At 37.9% G+C, this 15,373-nt stretch overlaps 1 protein-coding gene across 1 annotated transcript in view; it reads left to right on the top strand.

Annotated features, from left to right (window-relative positions):
* The first annotated feature begins 4,815 nt into the window (after positions 1-4,815).
* gas2l3 (growth arrest-specific 2 like 3) overlaps positions 4,816-15,373 on the top strand; it is a 36,765-nt gene continuing 26,207 nt past the window's right edge. The window contains exon 1 of the mRNA XM_055231736.1: positions 4,816-4,987. The gene's annotated coding sequence lies outside the window, so the exon portion shown is untranslated. The remainder of the gene's footprint in view (positions 4,988-15,373) is intronic.

The raw sequence follows: 15,373 nt of genomic DNA, 5'->3' as shown, positions 1-15,373 counted from the left end.
CACGTGATGCCAAAACACATTTATAGCACTTTCAAACTTTATTGATCAAAACGGAAAATTATGGAATAAAAATAATATAATACAGACAATTCAGTAATTACAAAGGAATGTCTTATTTTAAGTGCATGCAATAAGGACATACGTTTTATAGCGCTAATGATTTACACATCTCAAAATATTGGTTATTGTATTATAGGATATGTATGGTGGGTTATCTTCACATTCACTGTCACTGGACTTGAGTTTGCAGCCGGGAAGAACTCTCCACAGAGCTCCACAGTCCATTTACCACATGATGTACCGGGGCAAGTGTAAACTGCAAAGTTAAATCTAAACCAGGTTAATGAATGATGGCAAAAATGAAAGACTGCAATCTTGTCAAAATATGAATCAACCTGCTGTTTATAGCACAGTACTGATTGTGTTAATGTATTTAAAGTGTGTGTGTATATATATATATATTATAATTTTTTATAACAAGCCTAATAATACTTTTGACTATAATATATATGTAATTCAAATCATTGAGTTGTATAGCTGCTTTTGAGCTGATAAGATTGTTTACAAGCCATTTATCATTATTACACTATAATGTCAATATCATGATAGTGGTGATTATACCTGTCTGTTCTATTATTCCTTCTTTTTCTCCTGTTGCATTCTCTCCACTCTGCATGCTGGATTACTTGTTCATGTAGCTGCAGAGTGTGAAAAGGGGGAGGGTAAGTTGCGCCTATCCCTTGCTGGATGCTTCAAAATGACTTTTATCTCACGGGATGGTGAGAATTACTCCTGATCCCTTTCCTCTGTTCTGCCAGGCGGTCGGATATCTTCGTCTTGATGGGGTTACATTCAACCATTACACGTACCCCTTTGCTCAATGAAAAACCTGTCACAAAATGGCGGAGACGTACGTTAGCAGACCCCATTTTGAGGAATTGACACAAGACAACGTATAACTGTGTGTATTTGCGTGATTTTTGTGGATATTGTTCTCTTTTTTCGCAAACTGAGCAGCGGAGGACCTCGCGAGTTCACCACGCGCCGGTTTGGACTCCTGAAATGTGGGCTCACGAGGCGCCCGCTCTGTCGCTCTGTCGTTAGCACCACTACACTGTATTACATTTTTCGCGTTTTATTCTTATTTATACAACATATTTTTTACTTGTACTTCATTCGACAACATACAAACAACATTGCCGATATGAGTGCATGCTCGCTTGGATGTTTAGGTTTCAGATATTTTCTTAAGATTTAAAAATGTCTCTTTTAGTGTTTGTCTGCTAAACGCACCCATAGCTTTGTGTCCCTAGTGTTTGTATTGGTAACTGTCACTTAAGGACATGTTCACTCAGAGCCACCACAAACAATCCATCCTCTAGTCTTTCTTTATAGGTATGTCTCAGTGATTGTTGCAGATAATTCGTTGATTACCTCTAAATAGTTGCGAATCGTGAGACTGGATTGTTTTCACAGGCAGCTAGCATCCGGCTAATCTTACTAGCCGTGTTGTATAGTGATATCTTCTTAACAGATTTACGTGGTGGAATGGTTATTACTCATTTGTAAGTAGTATTAACGTGAATGGATATGCCTGCATGTATTTTTCTGTTTTAGATTATGTTATAAATCTACAATATTCAATAAAAATATGATTTAAATGTTGTATATAACATGTAGCATATGCACACATGGCCTACATTAATCAGTCATATTTCATACATTAGAACTGTGTTTGGGAGCTTTGAAAGAGAACCAAATTAATGATCAATATAGGGTATGTATTTGGTTTAGATTGCATGTTGTGCCTTCACACTTGCACATCAAAGCTGGGGCTAACGGTGGAGTTAAACGTGGACAAAACCGAGACTAAACTGAGCTCAAACTGAAATCAACCCTGAACAAGTGTGAATTAACTCCAAAAAAGAAGTTAATAGCTCTCAAAACATCGTAAATATAGGGTGTGGTAATATGGTTATATCAATTTTTTCCATTATGTGACTATGTTTTCCTAAATATATTGGAATACATAACTCATATATTACATATTTTCTTTTTTTTTTCCCTCATTCTCTTTTATATAGCTTTCCAATAGACCATAGCCTACACGATGCATCAGGGCCACCTTTTTCAGTCAAGTTTACTTTATTTACCATTATACTTTTCCCACTAAGTGCCCAGGCCTATTACTATTACTATTGTTTTTGTTTGTTTGTTTATTCTTCTCCATATAGCTACTAGGACTTGGACTAAGACTTGCCTCTGATCAGCTATAGGCTTTTACACAGCCCCACACACAGATCAGGTCACCACCTCTTTGTAAGCTACTTCTACTATATGATTTACCCCCAAAAAAGTGCACAGTCACTAAAGCCATCACAGAGTGGCCTTCATTCGATGTGACAGCTCAACCTCCTGAAGCATATGGTGTAAATGAGGCCAGAGTAAAACCCAAGCTCTTGCAGACAAAAGCCCCCAGTGGGACGTTAACTGTATATAACGTCCTTACACCTCTTGTGGCTGCAGCCTGTAGCGTTCAATAATCCCAATGAGAAATATAGTGTGGCATGGCGCTCTCCTCTGGGCGAATGTGGTATTGCACTGAATTAGCTCATTAGTTTGGGAACATATTGTACTTAATGCAGATCTTTAGGGATATTTTTAAAGGGACAGTACATCGGTCTTACTCTGTTCTAAAATCTTGAAGTAATTACCGGGCCTCTCCCAGTTTGGAAAGGTATATGTTAGTTTAGGCATAAAACTTGTTTATTTTCCAACACTGCTAGAACTTTGAACTGCCATAGAAGCTCCCCAGTGTGATCTGTTTAAATGAAATACAATCTATTTGCACATTTAAACCAACATATTTAACATAAACCATTTAGGCTTAAAGAAACATGTGCACTGTATGTGACATTACTCCTTTCAGAATAAACCGAGTGCAAAGGAAAAATGCCTGTATATAAAGTTTATGATAAAGTTTATGTAGCCTAATTTGTGGGTTACATGAATTATAGCCTAAGCAGAGACATACAAGAATTGTCTCAGTTACTGGAAACTGCTAGGCCTATATAAAACAATCTTACTAAAACACCTCGTTATGAAAAGATAAAACAAATGCTGCAGAATATAGGCCAGTAGGTGGTGCTTTTGTCTAAAGAGTATGATATCAGTCTGTGCTGGGGAGTATACAGTCGTTTTATGAAAATAGTATATCAGGGGAAAAAACTGGCTACTTGACTGCTGTTTATAAAGACACTAGACTGAATGTTCAGTCAAGTGAAAGACGTTAAATTTACAAGATGATTTTGTAGCCTATAAATATAAGGTTAATTTAAAAACAATTATTATTAAAATAGTTGCTCATTGGTCAAAAAGAGTATCGATTTACAGCATGGTGTGTGTTTTGTATTGTACTCATTCAACCACTAGAGGTCAGTAAAGTCAAAGGGAAATTTGTATTACTCTATAGTTACAAGCATATTTTCGTTATTTCTGTTTTATTTACTCTTCACTGAGAATCTATTAATCAAGACCAGATCTTGGTCAGGGCAAAGAGAATTACAATAGGCTACAACCCCCTTACAAAACAGCCTCATAGTTACAGGGATATGGAGATGTTCATATTTTTTGTTGAATGTAATAATCATAAAACATAAGAATAAGAATTACACATTTTTACAAACAGCATCACCATCTTTTCACGTAGCCTAACTTCTAGGATTGTCTAAAGACCCCAAGGATACAACACATTTCACTTTCAACTTTGCTGCACCTACAATAATTCATATAATTTTATATGACTGAGACTGTAGGTTTATTTCAACATTTTGACATGATTTCCATGTCAAAACATCAGTCCCAAAAAAAACACTGAAGTACTTTTAGACGGCCTTTTATGTAACTGTTCTTTAAAGTTGCACTTGTTGCCATCTCCATCAGAACAATATCCTTTTGAGAGTCAGCTGGTAGAGGGGCACTGGCAGCTGGAGAGTGGCTCTTTCTTCAAGTATTTATGATGACCAAAAGTTTGAAGTGGATGCTGCCATGGTTCCTCTGCACAAAGACTCTGGGTGTGAACTGAAATACCATACAAAAGTGCCCTCCTTCATAAGGAACACCCACTTGTGTTCTTTATGCTATTCACTTCTCAAAAACTTTAAAAAATTCAAAATGTTTATCCAGCCTAAGTGGAATTGCCATGTGGCCTGGTGTATTAATGTTTTTTTCATCACCTAAAGAAACTGACACATGGATTGACAAGTTTGGAACTATGTCTGGGGAGGAGTGCAAAATCATAAAAAATTGATCAATGGAACGTCAAGTCAATCTTAAAAATAATTAACAATGTTTTTATTATGAATATTATTCAGGCTATGGGGTTATTATGCCTTATAGCCTAATTTGGCTAATTTCCCTTATTTGACAGAGGTTAGATTCTTACTGAAGAGTCTATTGAATAGCGTAACCTTTGAACAAATAGAAGATAGGATGATTTTACGGGTAATGTACTGATTATTTTACTCATAAATGTCAAGCACTATTGATTTTCTAGATACAGAGGTCTCTTAGTGGGTTACACTGAAATGGCAGTGCTTTTCTTATAGCAGTTTGACGAATAATCTAAAACAACATAAATTTTAGTATTAATATATATTTAATACTAATATGTATTCACTCAGACGTCTGTAGACTCACTTTCTATTCAATAAGGCCATTTATTTACTATGAATGGACCTCTTTATGGTTGTAAACGACACTCAGGTGAAGTGCATGACCCACCCCTTTTACCCAAACGCCGTGCTCTGATTGGCTGGTTCGAACAGCGCTTTCCCCAAAACACTACAAGCGGCGAACATGAGTAACCGGACTTCCATGTGAGTAACCCAACTGAACAACTGCTATTTTAGCCAACGATTTTCACTAGGATAAACACGATCAAGACGAATACACAACGCAGACGAGCATCTCTCCGAAGAGCAGTCTGGTGAGTCTGTATTTTTGATTTGTTCACTTATCGGGAAAGTGAAAGTTGTCAAGTGAGCGTCTTTCTCCCCAAATCCTTGAGGGAATCGCGTGGATACGAGATGCAGCGTGCTGTTTAGCAAAGGAATTATTATTAGCATTTTGAGTTACAGTTTCGTCATTTTAGATGTTTAAAGTGAATTTTGTGGTCAAAAATAGCAGAAATGTAATCGATTCTGCGGTTTATATTAATCATTCAGTGACATTACCATCGTAATTAGTAGCACTAGGCAAGAGGGATGGAATGCAACAGGTTGTTCTGGGATAGTTGGTTGCTCCTCTGTGGTATGTGGCTCTCTTCACAGACATTATAATTAGGAGTCTCTTAACCATAAAAGTAGATTTATATCAGTGCTGGATTAAACATGTGACTGAAAGTAGGGTTTAACTTTCATTGTATATGGTAGACACACGGACAAAAATGATCAAATAGAAATATTTGGCTATATAAACTGCTGAATGTCTTTAGTTACCCTTTTACAATGCACATATGCTCCTTAATAAGCATGCATAGCCTATAATATATGTTTTGCTACTTTATCGTGTTCTGAGCTTGTTCATTTGTAGTGTGTGAATGTTTATAGATTATATTGCTTAGAGTTTATATTGTATTGTATTTCTCACCTGCTCAGGGACTACAGATGGAAACTAGCTTCGACTATAATCTGGTGTAAAGCATCTTTAATGTGTTTGCACATTGTCCCTGTCAAATACACTAATAAAGAAAGAAAGAAAGAAAGAACAACTTTGAGTCTAGAAAACAAACCAATGCTTCGTTTTCTGTTGGGTTCATGCCATTGAGTGGCTGATCCAAACCATTTGTTGTGTTGTGCATGTACTATTTTACACTTGTGTAAGTGGCATGTAATTGGATTTGACAGCTCTGCTCAGATAAGCCTTCATTGTGGGTCATAGTATTCAATAATATGATTGACAGAAACAAGTAAGAGGATTAGAGTAGTAGAATAACTCACTGGACACCACTACATTATTGTAGCTCTGTTGGTAGAATGTAAACATCATTGGTAGAGTGGTCAGATCCACTGACTCATAGGTTGGTGGTGCAATTCCAGTTCGCACAGATGAATGCTGTCATTGTGTCCTTGGGCACGATGCTTAACCCACCTCACCCCCAGTGTCTGTGTACACTGGTGTATGACTGTGTGTGTGAATGGGTGCATGGTTCCTTGATGTAAAGCACTTTGAGTGCCTTGAAGGTGGAAAAGTGCTATATGTGACCATTTACCATTGCTCTGAAATCTGAAAGTGTAATTTATGTAAAAATGCCTATTTAAAATCTTAGTCAATGATTGGTGAAATGTATGTCAAACACACAGATGATGTCTACATTTGCATTACTGTTGTATGTATTTATTTTTGCAAATGTAATTACAATCAAGGTAATGGCTTTTTTAAATATATAGTTTGGGCTGAATGTGTGTGGTGACCTATTGTGCCATAACAATTAACTCAGTATGAAGTGCCTAGTTTTCCTGTTAAAGGAAAGGGGATGAGGTAAATGCAGATGTTTCCTCAGACAGACAGCTCTGAGGAATGATGTTTTTGTTTTTTTGGACTCATGCCATGTTGTAGGTGATGTTTCCTATACCTATAACTATACATAATGCTTTGACGTGAAATGGCTGGTCACTAAGGACTTAGGTGGCTATAGTGGCTTTATCAAGGTAAAGGCTTCTTTTATTGGTTGATTAATGTATGCCAGACACCAAGCTGTAATGGTAGTATTTGTTTTGGTAAGAGTTTAAATGTATAGAGTACAAATATTCTTTGATTTAATGATATAATAATTTAGTTTGTCTGAAGTACTCCATGTGAGTTGGCTGTAACATTCAGTTTCTCTGTTTTTCCTCAAAATATAATCAACATAATCAACACAAAGTGAAACACTATTACATGTTTGTGGCATTTTCAAAGTTACAATTTGCAACTTAAGATGCCCCAGCTATTCAAAGCATTGATTTTAAAAGCAATCAGTTGATTATCAGCATATAGTTGAGTCCCCTTATGGTTGAGTCGCCTTGTGGTACTTCTTGTCGTCTCTCAATTAATAGTGGTTTGTTGGCATAAACAGCGTGCGCGTGCAGCTTACAGTTACCGTGGTTCTGAAGAGGTCCCATCTAGGTTATTTGGTGGGCAATTCAGACTTGATCTCCAAATATGAAATGTAATTTGCTGCATTGTTCTGGCTTGGTTTAGTAAAACCTAGTTAGCTGTTTCTGTTCAGTTTCATCTTTTTAAGCCAACTATTTCTACAGGAATAGATATATTTGCTTTTTAAAATATATATTGTTATAATGATAGCCAATTACTTTACACAGAGCAGTGTTATTCATGAAAAGAAAAATCATACATTAATTTTGTCATTAAATTATAATGGCCAACTAATAGTTTTTTCTATACAAATGCTGCCACTCGTTGGTTGATGAATGGATCCACACATCCCAGTTCCATCATAATGAACCATCTGCTGATCTCTGGCATTGGGTCTGTTGTTGTGTGGGGTCTGCCAAAGCCCCGTAAAGTTAAGATACAGGGCACGCTCCTGAGACAAAGAGGCTTAATGAGGTAAAGTGCGCGTGGCACATATGGACCACCACTCTGTCCTGGACACAATGGACACTATAATGAAATTGTGGATTACCCCTCATTTATTTAGGATACAGCACACGGCAGGCCATAGGGAGGGGCAGTGTGTGTGCGTGTGGGTGTGTGTGTGCATGTGTAAGGGGTCTGCTGGTTATCTGATAGGAGAAACCAAGCAATGAATTATTAATTGTTGGTGAATTAAGCCTGGCTTTAGTTAAAAATGAACATATGTTAATCATTGTAGATCCACATGCAAAGTTTACATTTAAATCTTTACTGAACATCTTTAAACCAAAAAGTGCAGTCAATCGTTGACAGAAACAGAGATGTACTACCTTAATGGACTGTAATAGACATATTTGGATTCCTGTAGTGCTTAGAAATAATGTTTAAAAGGGTTTGTCCTCTGAATTCGACCCATCCATCCTTAGTGCTGCTGGGGTAACTTTGCACCCAGAGTGTAGCACCTGGTGGGGACCATCTAGAGATCTTGAGTTGCAATCATAAGCACCTAGCTGGAGGATTAGTCTATTGTCCATGTTATGGGTTCTTGGGCTGTAGTTGTTTATTCCAGGGGTCGGCAACCTCCATCTCTGGAGCCGCATGTGGCTCTTTCAGCCACATTTTCCCAAAGCTCCCCGTGCTTTGGGAAAATAAATTAATAAAGTATTTAACTGAAGTGTATTTTATTTGTTTTAGTTCTTTTTTTAATTGTAGTTCTAAATTGGAAGATCATTGTGATCTTGAAATATTAAAATAAAATTATATTTTATTATTTGTATCGCTCAAGATAAGCGTCACACTCGTGGAAGCCAGTATACCTGCCAAAACACTGCATTTATTGCAAGACATTTCCAAAATAAACACACAGCCTTTGCTGAAAAATATCTGGAGGGAGAAGAGAGAAAAAAAAAGCTCTTTCAGAACGGATGCAGAAGGCTAATTTGAGGAAAAATCTATTGAAGAAGTGGATGTGGTCTGCATATTCAACTACATATGCAAGTTTATATGAATATATGAACGAGTCAATCATTAAGATTTCAAGAACACTTACTCGAGGACTTTAAAAACAAGAGTGAAATTGTGCAGAAAATCAGATAAGTATGTGAGCAGCTATTCTCCACAATGAACTATATTAAAAACAAATGGCTCTCACGCCTCACAGATGACAGCTTACAGTCCTGTGTGTGAAGATGAGTATTTTGCAAATACTATAGTTGTTTATACAATGTGTAAAGGTAAAAGAACAACATATACAGTGTTATCTTCATTTTAGTTGTTGCAAAGTATATGAAGCTCCCAGTGTTTTCTTTTCCGTGGAAACTGGGTCCAAATGGCTCTTTGGGTGTTAAAGGTCGCCTACCCCTGGTTTAGTTGATTAATCGATTGATGAAGTCTTAGTTGACCAAAATCTGTATAAATTGACTAATTATTGTATTTAGATTATAAATATTTGGGACAACATCAGAAAGAAGATGTTTGTGAGTGAGTTGGATGAAGATTTGGCATTTTTTTATGTAAAAAGGCAGAATGAAGTTATGACTTTATAAATACACTGTTTCCTTAGTACTTTTTTGCATACATAATTGTTTTTGCATACATAATTGTTTTTGCATGAGCTCTTGTGAGAGCTCTTGCCATGCCTTCCATTTTATTTGACTAATCAATCTGCAGAACATATCTTTAGTAGACCAAGCATTTCTTTAGTTGACCACAGCCCTAATGGAATCATGCTGGTAAGAAGGAACACAGCAAGACAGGAGGAGGAGTACATTCAAACTCCTCACACTCCAGTCATTGTGAATAAATCTTGGAAGTTGTAGTCTGAAGTAGTTGGCCAATACTAGTAGTCATGGCATGCTTCCCATTTAGCCTTTTCATTCCATTGTTCAAGGATAATACATTGGTCGTCTTCAGCATTGTGATGGTCTGTTAATTGTTTGCACTTAACACATTCAGGAGTGAGCAGAGCAAATACATTTTGGGACATCACTTTCTCCTCCATCACTCAAACTGACAGTGGGTTTGTTTGTTATATGCTCAAACAAGCACAGTTTTGTTTTTGTTTTGGTGAACAAAACAGTTGAGACATTGGCAACAGGTGGAGGTGCTCAGGGTGGTTACCAAATACCAAAGAGAATACCAAAAAAGCTGAATGATAATAATAATGTTTAATATTCACTTCAGACCTGAGCGATATAACAAAAACTTTTACTAATTGTTCTTTAAAAAAGTTGTGAATATCTTCCTCTTAAGTCTGAACTCCAAACCACCAAGCATTGGACCAATTTGGCCGTAGTCCTTTTGATTACAAAGACATGTGCAATGCATATCATTGATGAAGAGATGACTGAATGCCAGTCTTGATTGAAATGCGATTAATTGCATAGCCCTAATTCACTTTATTTGCTTACAACTTTGTGGTTAGGGTTAGGTTCAGTTACAATTTTAACTGCTACAAAACTTTCAGTGTTAGTGAACAAATATGCACTATGGGTAATACTGGAATAAATACTAGTACTGACCAAACTTTTAAAGCTGTTTTTGTCCATATGAGCTGGAACTGTATGGTCATGATGCAACAGAGAACATACCCTGACCCAGCTGACCTCCTCGCTCTTATCTAACAGCACTCTTTGGACTAGTCCATGCTCCAGATTTTTAAAATAAAGGTCATGTTTGTTTAGAATTCAGAAAAATCTCTATAAAATACACTTGCATAAAAAACAAGCCAATTCTCCACAAATATGTAGCTCTCCGTGGATCCTCAGCATGTGTTCCTCAGCTAAGGCTGATTAAGGTGAAAGGTGCTCTGGTTTAAAGCTCCTGCATATACTCACTATAACCAAGAGTATTAGACAAACTACAATCCCAGATAATTAGGCTGAGCTGCATCGTCCCGTGACCTCTGTATTTCCTCATTCTGACCTTTTGGATTATGCAGTTTTGAGTTCTTGTATATAGGAAAGCAAACATTAGAAAATCACTTAAAGGAATACTATGTGTCTGTTATTGCATATCATTCCACAGTTTGGAAATAAACTTGTCTATCTCCATGGATATAGATATGTTTAATGTAATACTGTACTGTGGAACATTCTAGGCAAAGCTATAGCATCTCCATGTGATCAAGAAGGTGGTAGGCCCTCCACTAGAAAAGTGAAACGGTGCACCTTTAGACACTGTTGTTGATGTAGGGTTGTCCAGCTTGAGATTACACCTTTAGTCTTTGTGTAGAATTGATAACAGTATACTTTATAATAGCACTTGTAATGTTTGCATACAGGGTTGGTTGTGTGTTCTTCAGCTTGTAAATCCATAAAAGTTGCAGTTGTTAGCTGATGTCTCCCAAATTTCTGACTATAGCAAATGTAAATGCTGACCGTTGATCAGCAAAGGAGAGAAGTGGATGATTGGTTCGTTGGTAGTTTGAAACGGTTTGTTGTTGTTGCTTTTCAAAGTGCTCCTGTTTGGTCCCGGCTCAGAAACTCTGATGTCATGAGTTCAGTTGGGCTCTGTGTGGAGAAAGTGTGGAACAAACTGCTCCCATGGCATGAAGCCAGACTGCAGCAGGTTACAGCACTGACTCAGCAAAGGACTCATGATTAGACTGGGGAAGATGAACAGGGCACCAGGGTAACGGCATTAAAAACAACCAAATAAATTGACATACTGGTATAGCCGCTGGTCAGCTAAGACTAACTCCCATCCTATTCTCTACTTAGAGATCTTGATCTTGATTCTTCCCGCCAAATTAACGTGGATTGTCAGTTACGCGTCAAGACAAAGAGATGATGTGGAGGTCTTCGAGGGGAGATGTCTACGGCCTTTGAATGGCATTTTTGTGCAGAATCAGCTAAACGACTGTGAATGGTTTCAAACCCTCTGGATTATAAATAAATATTTTGTTAATGAATAGTAACCCCTCAATGTATCTTTTAAAAATCAAGTTGTTTTAAATAGATCCTTTGTACATATGTAACATGTAAAAAATTATGAAATAGCTTTTTTTGTTGATGTGTAGACTGATCAGAATGAGAAAATGCTGGTCAGGAAATATTTTTATCCATCTTGAATTAGAGTTTGCCTTTGTTACAATGATGAGTCTGCTTGTCCAGGCCCCAGGGGGAGGTGAACTGCTTTTGAGCTAAACTTTTATTAAAGACTCTCTCTGATGTATATTTACTGTTCCCATTCTCTTCCACTGAATGAATTGGCCTCTGAAACAGTGTGGTGGGCCCCATCTGTAGTGAGAGAGGGAGGGCTGGCTCTAAATGAAAAGTGCCTCCAATAGAAAGTAATTAAGAGCAGACACAAAGAGCTCAGCAGGAAGTAGTTTAATAGAGAGAGAGAGTTAGTATTCTCCAGAGGGAGCCCAGTGCAGAGCGGAGAGGTCTGGACCTCTCCGCTCTGTGATGTTGGCCAGACTCCACTTCAAACTGAGGGATACAGCAATGGAGACACCAATGTTTCTCTGTCCAATTTGGGTTAATCACATCTAAAGTAGGCCCAATGGCTCATATGCTTTGTAAATTGGTAAATTGGCTTCGTAAATTCGTAAATTTGTGCTAATGGTTTTTACCAATCTGATTCCGTATCATTTTATCAAATTCTATATTAAACTTTGTGTGTTTTTCATAGGGCTTGCCAGGCCTATGGTGCACAAATCTCATGCCATTTATGGAGTATAACTGTCACCTGTCATTTGGGTTGTATTATTTTGCATGGGGCTGCCGACCTTGACAGCAAAGAAGTTCTATACGGACTACAAAGACGTTTTAAAACCTCCCAGAAAGTTGGTACAGTGTTGAGTTCTTGGTGCACATGAACATAAACATTTTACACAAATCAACCTTTGTATCATATTTTAGTGGTAAAAACGTTCCCAAATTTTCCTTCGAAATGAATGGGATTTCTGCTTAATCAGAAGTGAAAAAAGCACCAGTCAATGGGGTGAATTTTAGACCAAGAAGGGCCATCATAGTTTTCTGTATTAATACAAAAATAAAGGAAGGATGGAGTGTGAGATTGACAGGCAGATCGGTGCAGCAGTCTGTAGTAATCCGCACTGTTGTGGTAAGAAAGGAGCAGAGTCGGAAAACAAAGCTCTTAATTCATTTCATCCGCTAGGTACTTCCTTTGGAGATAGGGTGAGGAGGTCTTAGTAGAAGTCGGGGAGTCCCCACTCAGAAGTCGGGGAGTCCCCGCTCAGAAGTCAGGGAGTTGGATTGATTTTTTTATTTGTTTATTTATTATTAGGAGCCCTATTAGCTGCAGCAAACTGCCTCTATTCTTCCTGGGGACCCATTTAAAAATGTATTTACATTAATTTCAAAATGCATATTTAAATTGCACACAAACTGACGGATGATACTAAATTCATTCATTCATAAACTCCCAATCCATCCTATCCATTGTGCCACTGTCATTATAAATGGAGACTTTTCGGACTGGCATGTGTGTGAAGCTTAATGGGCAATTTACTACCCACAATCAGGCAGATGGATTGATATGGCGGGGAACACCAAGGGAAAGATTTATGTTGGACTCAGGTTGACGAGAAATATATCCATGAAATGTCCTTAAATCTCCTCACAAATGCGCATGTGTTTATTTCTTACACACTCCACAAAACATTTAACTCAAAAGGTCCTCCTCTTTCTACTTTTATCTCTGATTATATAATATCTGTCCCATGTCTCCCTCCTTCTGCACGAGCGCCTGCGCCTCCTGTCCTGCCCTGGAGCAGAATGACGGACGGGTGCACGCTGCCCCCACGTGCTGCTGTCGTAGTGTTTGTGATGGCGGTGCGTGGAGGTGCACCGGCCGCTGTCTGGAATAGACTTGATCCTCTTAAATGATTAGAGCAGAAACGGAGAGCTGCGAGAGGGTTCATACACTGTACACAGAGGTCCCACCCACAACAGTATAAAACAAACACACATTATAGATTTTTAAATGGTGAATGGTGAAAAACTAAGCTCTTTTAGTCTTAACTTTGATTATTCAGACCATTGCTAATGGAACTTTATTTAACATCAACTAATTTGTTCATCTGTCTTTTTTTTCCATAGAAAAATACCATCGAAAATTACCAGATTAATTTGAACGTTTGCTGATGCAACCCCATTTAGTGCGACATGACACATATTTACTCATAAATTTTGATTTTCACACAAAAACAAATATGTTACACTTCAGGCTAAACCTGACCCATGTTTGTTACATTGACTCTAAGTAGAACTAGATTTCCTTAGTCAAACTGGGGGTTGACTTTGAGATGCCCGGATGTTATTGATTTCCATTCAGTAACAAAAGAGATTATGAGCCTCAGTTATCAATCTATGCACTAAACTGTGAGTATAAACTGAAACGGCATGTGCAATTTGTGGGCGTGTTGCGTGTGATTTACTATTGGGAAGTGCAGCTATTATTTCTGCCACAAAATTGATATGTAAATTAGAGCATTCAGTGCAAGTACAAAAGTTTGTCTCTGCTCCTATGGGCAATAGGCCTACTGAATTGTTGAAGCGTGGAAGCAAATTAACAGTGCCTGGTTAAGGAGTGTCTGATGGGGACCCGTGAAAATTTCTAACAGTAGGTTAACCAGTGTTAGCCTATCCTTTTCGCTTTGAACTTAAATGCGGGATGACACTACATGCACTGTGGGACCCGAGCAGTGCAGAGATGGGGACATCACGTTCCATCCCAGTTCCCTATATGCGGCGAGTGGAGCCCCACAGTCTATGCTTTAGGACATAGGACAGTCTTTAGGAAGCCCCGTTTGATGGACAGCTGCTGTTGAATGCTGCTGATCAGAAGAAAACTTGTAGGAGTGAGTGTCACAGATGATAACATTGTTCAAAGCAGCTATAATGAAATATAAACTATCACATCTGTCCTTGTGGGTCATTTTAAAGCACATAAAATCACTGACAGATGCCCCGCAGCAAAATGTTTGCACCTGTCTCTCCAGCACTCGCTAAACAACTTAATTTACATTTCTGTATCTCAATTTTTGCACATGTTGGCGACAAAAATGTTTTTCATATTCATTCAGTCACAGCAGCAAAATTGTGCTGTGTCTTCTTTATCGTCTCTGTGAGAAATGGCGTCAGGTTTTTAGCGGGCTTAGCTGTTTAGCACATGAGCTCAATAACCATTAGTGATATAGCTTAATGTAAGTTTTGTGTTGGAACATGTTATATTTTTGTTGCCGGAGTTTAATATTAACAAGCTTTTGGTCTATATTGTTTCCTATTAACCTTATAGTTACTTGTCTAACCAGACATAACTTGTTGTCATCGACTTCCTCCTCTCTTGACTTTATTTTTAAACACAGTAATTTAAAGCTCTATAAAGACAGTATACTAAATCATAGAAAACAAACATCAAAGACAAGACTTCCTGCTTGTCTCACTGCAGCATTCCAGGGTTTTGTGTGTCAATAATCCTGTCTTCATGCGGATTAGTACATCAGTCAAATATGCTTTTTGTCACGGACGGGAGCCAACATATTAAATTTGGACTTTGTAGTTATAGACGTCAATTCCCACACTTCTGTTTGAATGAAGATTTACGGCAGGATCTCCAAAAATAGCATTGTTCTCAAATGTGGTGCGGCCTTTTTTCTGAGTTTATGTGCATGACAAAGGGAGCGTGTAAGCCGATCCAAAAGGAGGCTCAGCTGCAGTGTTTGGCCCAAGGAAATCCAGGAAGAAGGATCTGTTTGGAGGATGTT

Source organism: Periophthalmus magnuspinnatus, chromosome 23 (assembly GCF_009829125.3).
Source record: "Periophthalmus magnuspinnatus isolate fPerMag1 chromosome 23, fPerMag1.2.pri, whole genome shotgun sequence".
NCBI classification, from domain to species: domain Eukaryota; kingdom Metazoa; phylum Chordata; class Actinopteri; order Gobiiformes; family Gobiidae; genus Periophthalmus; species Periophthalmus magnuspinnatus.
Note: the sequence above shows the minus strand (reverse complement) of the source record. Positions and strands in the feature narration are given on the sequence as shown.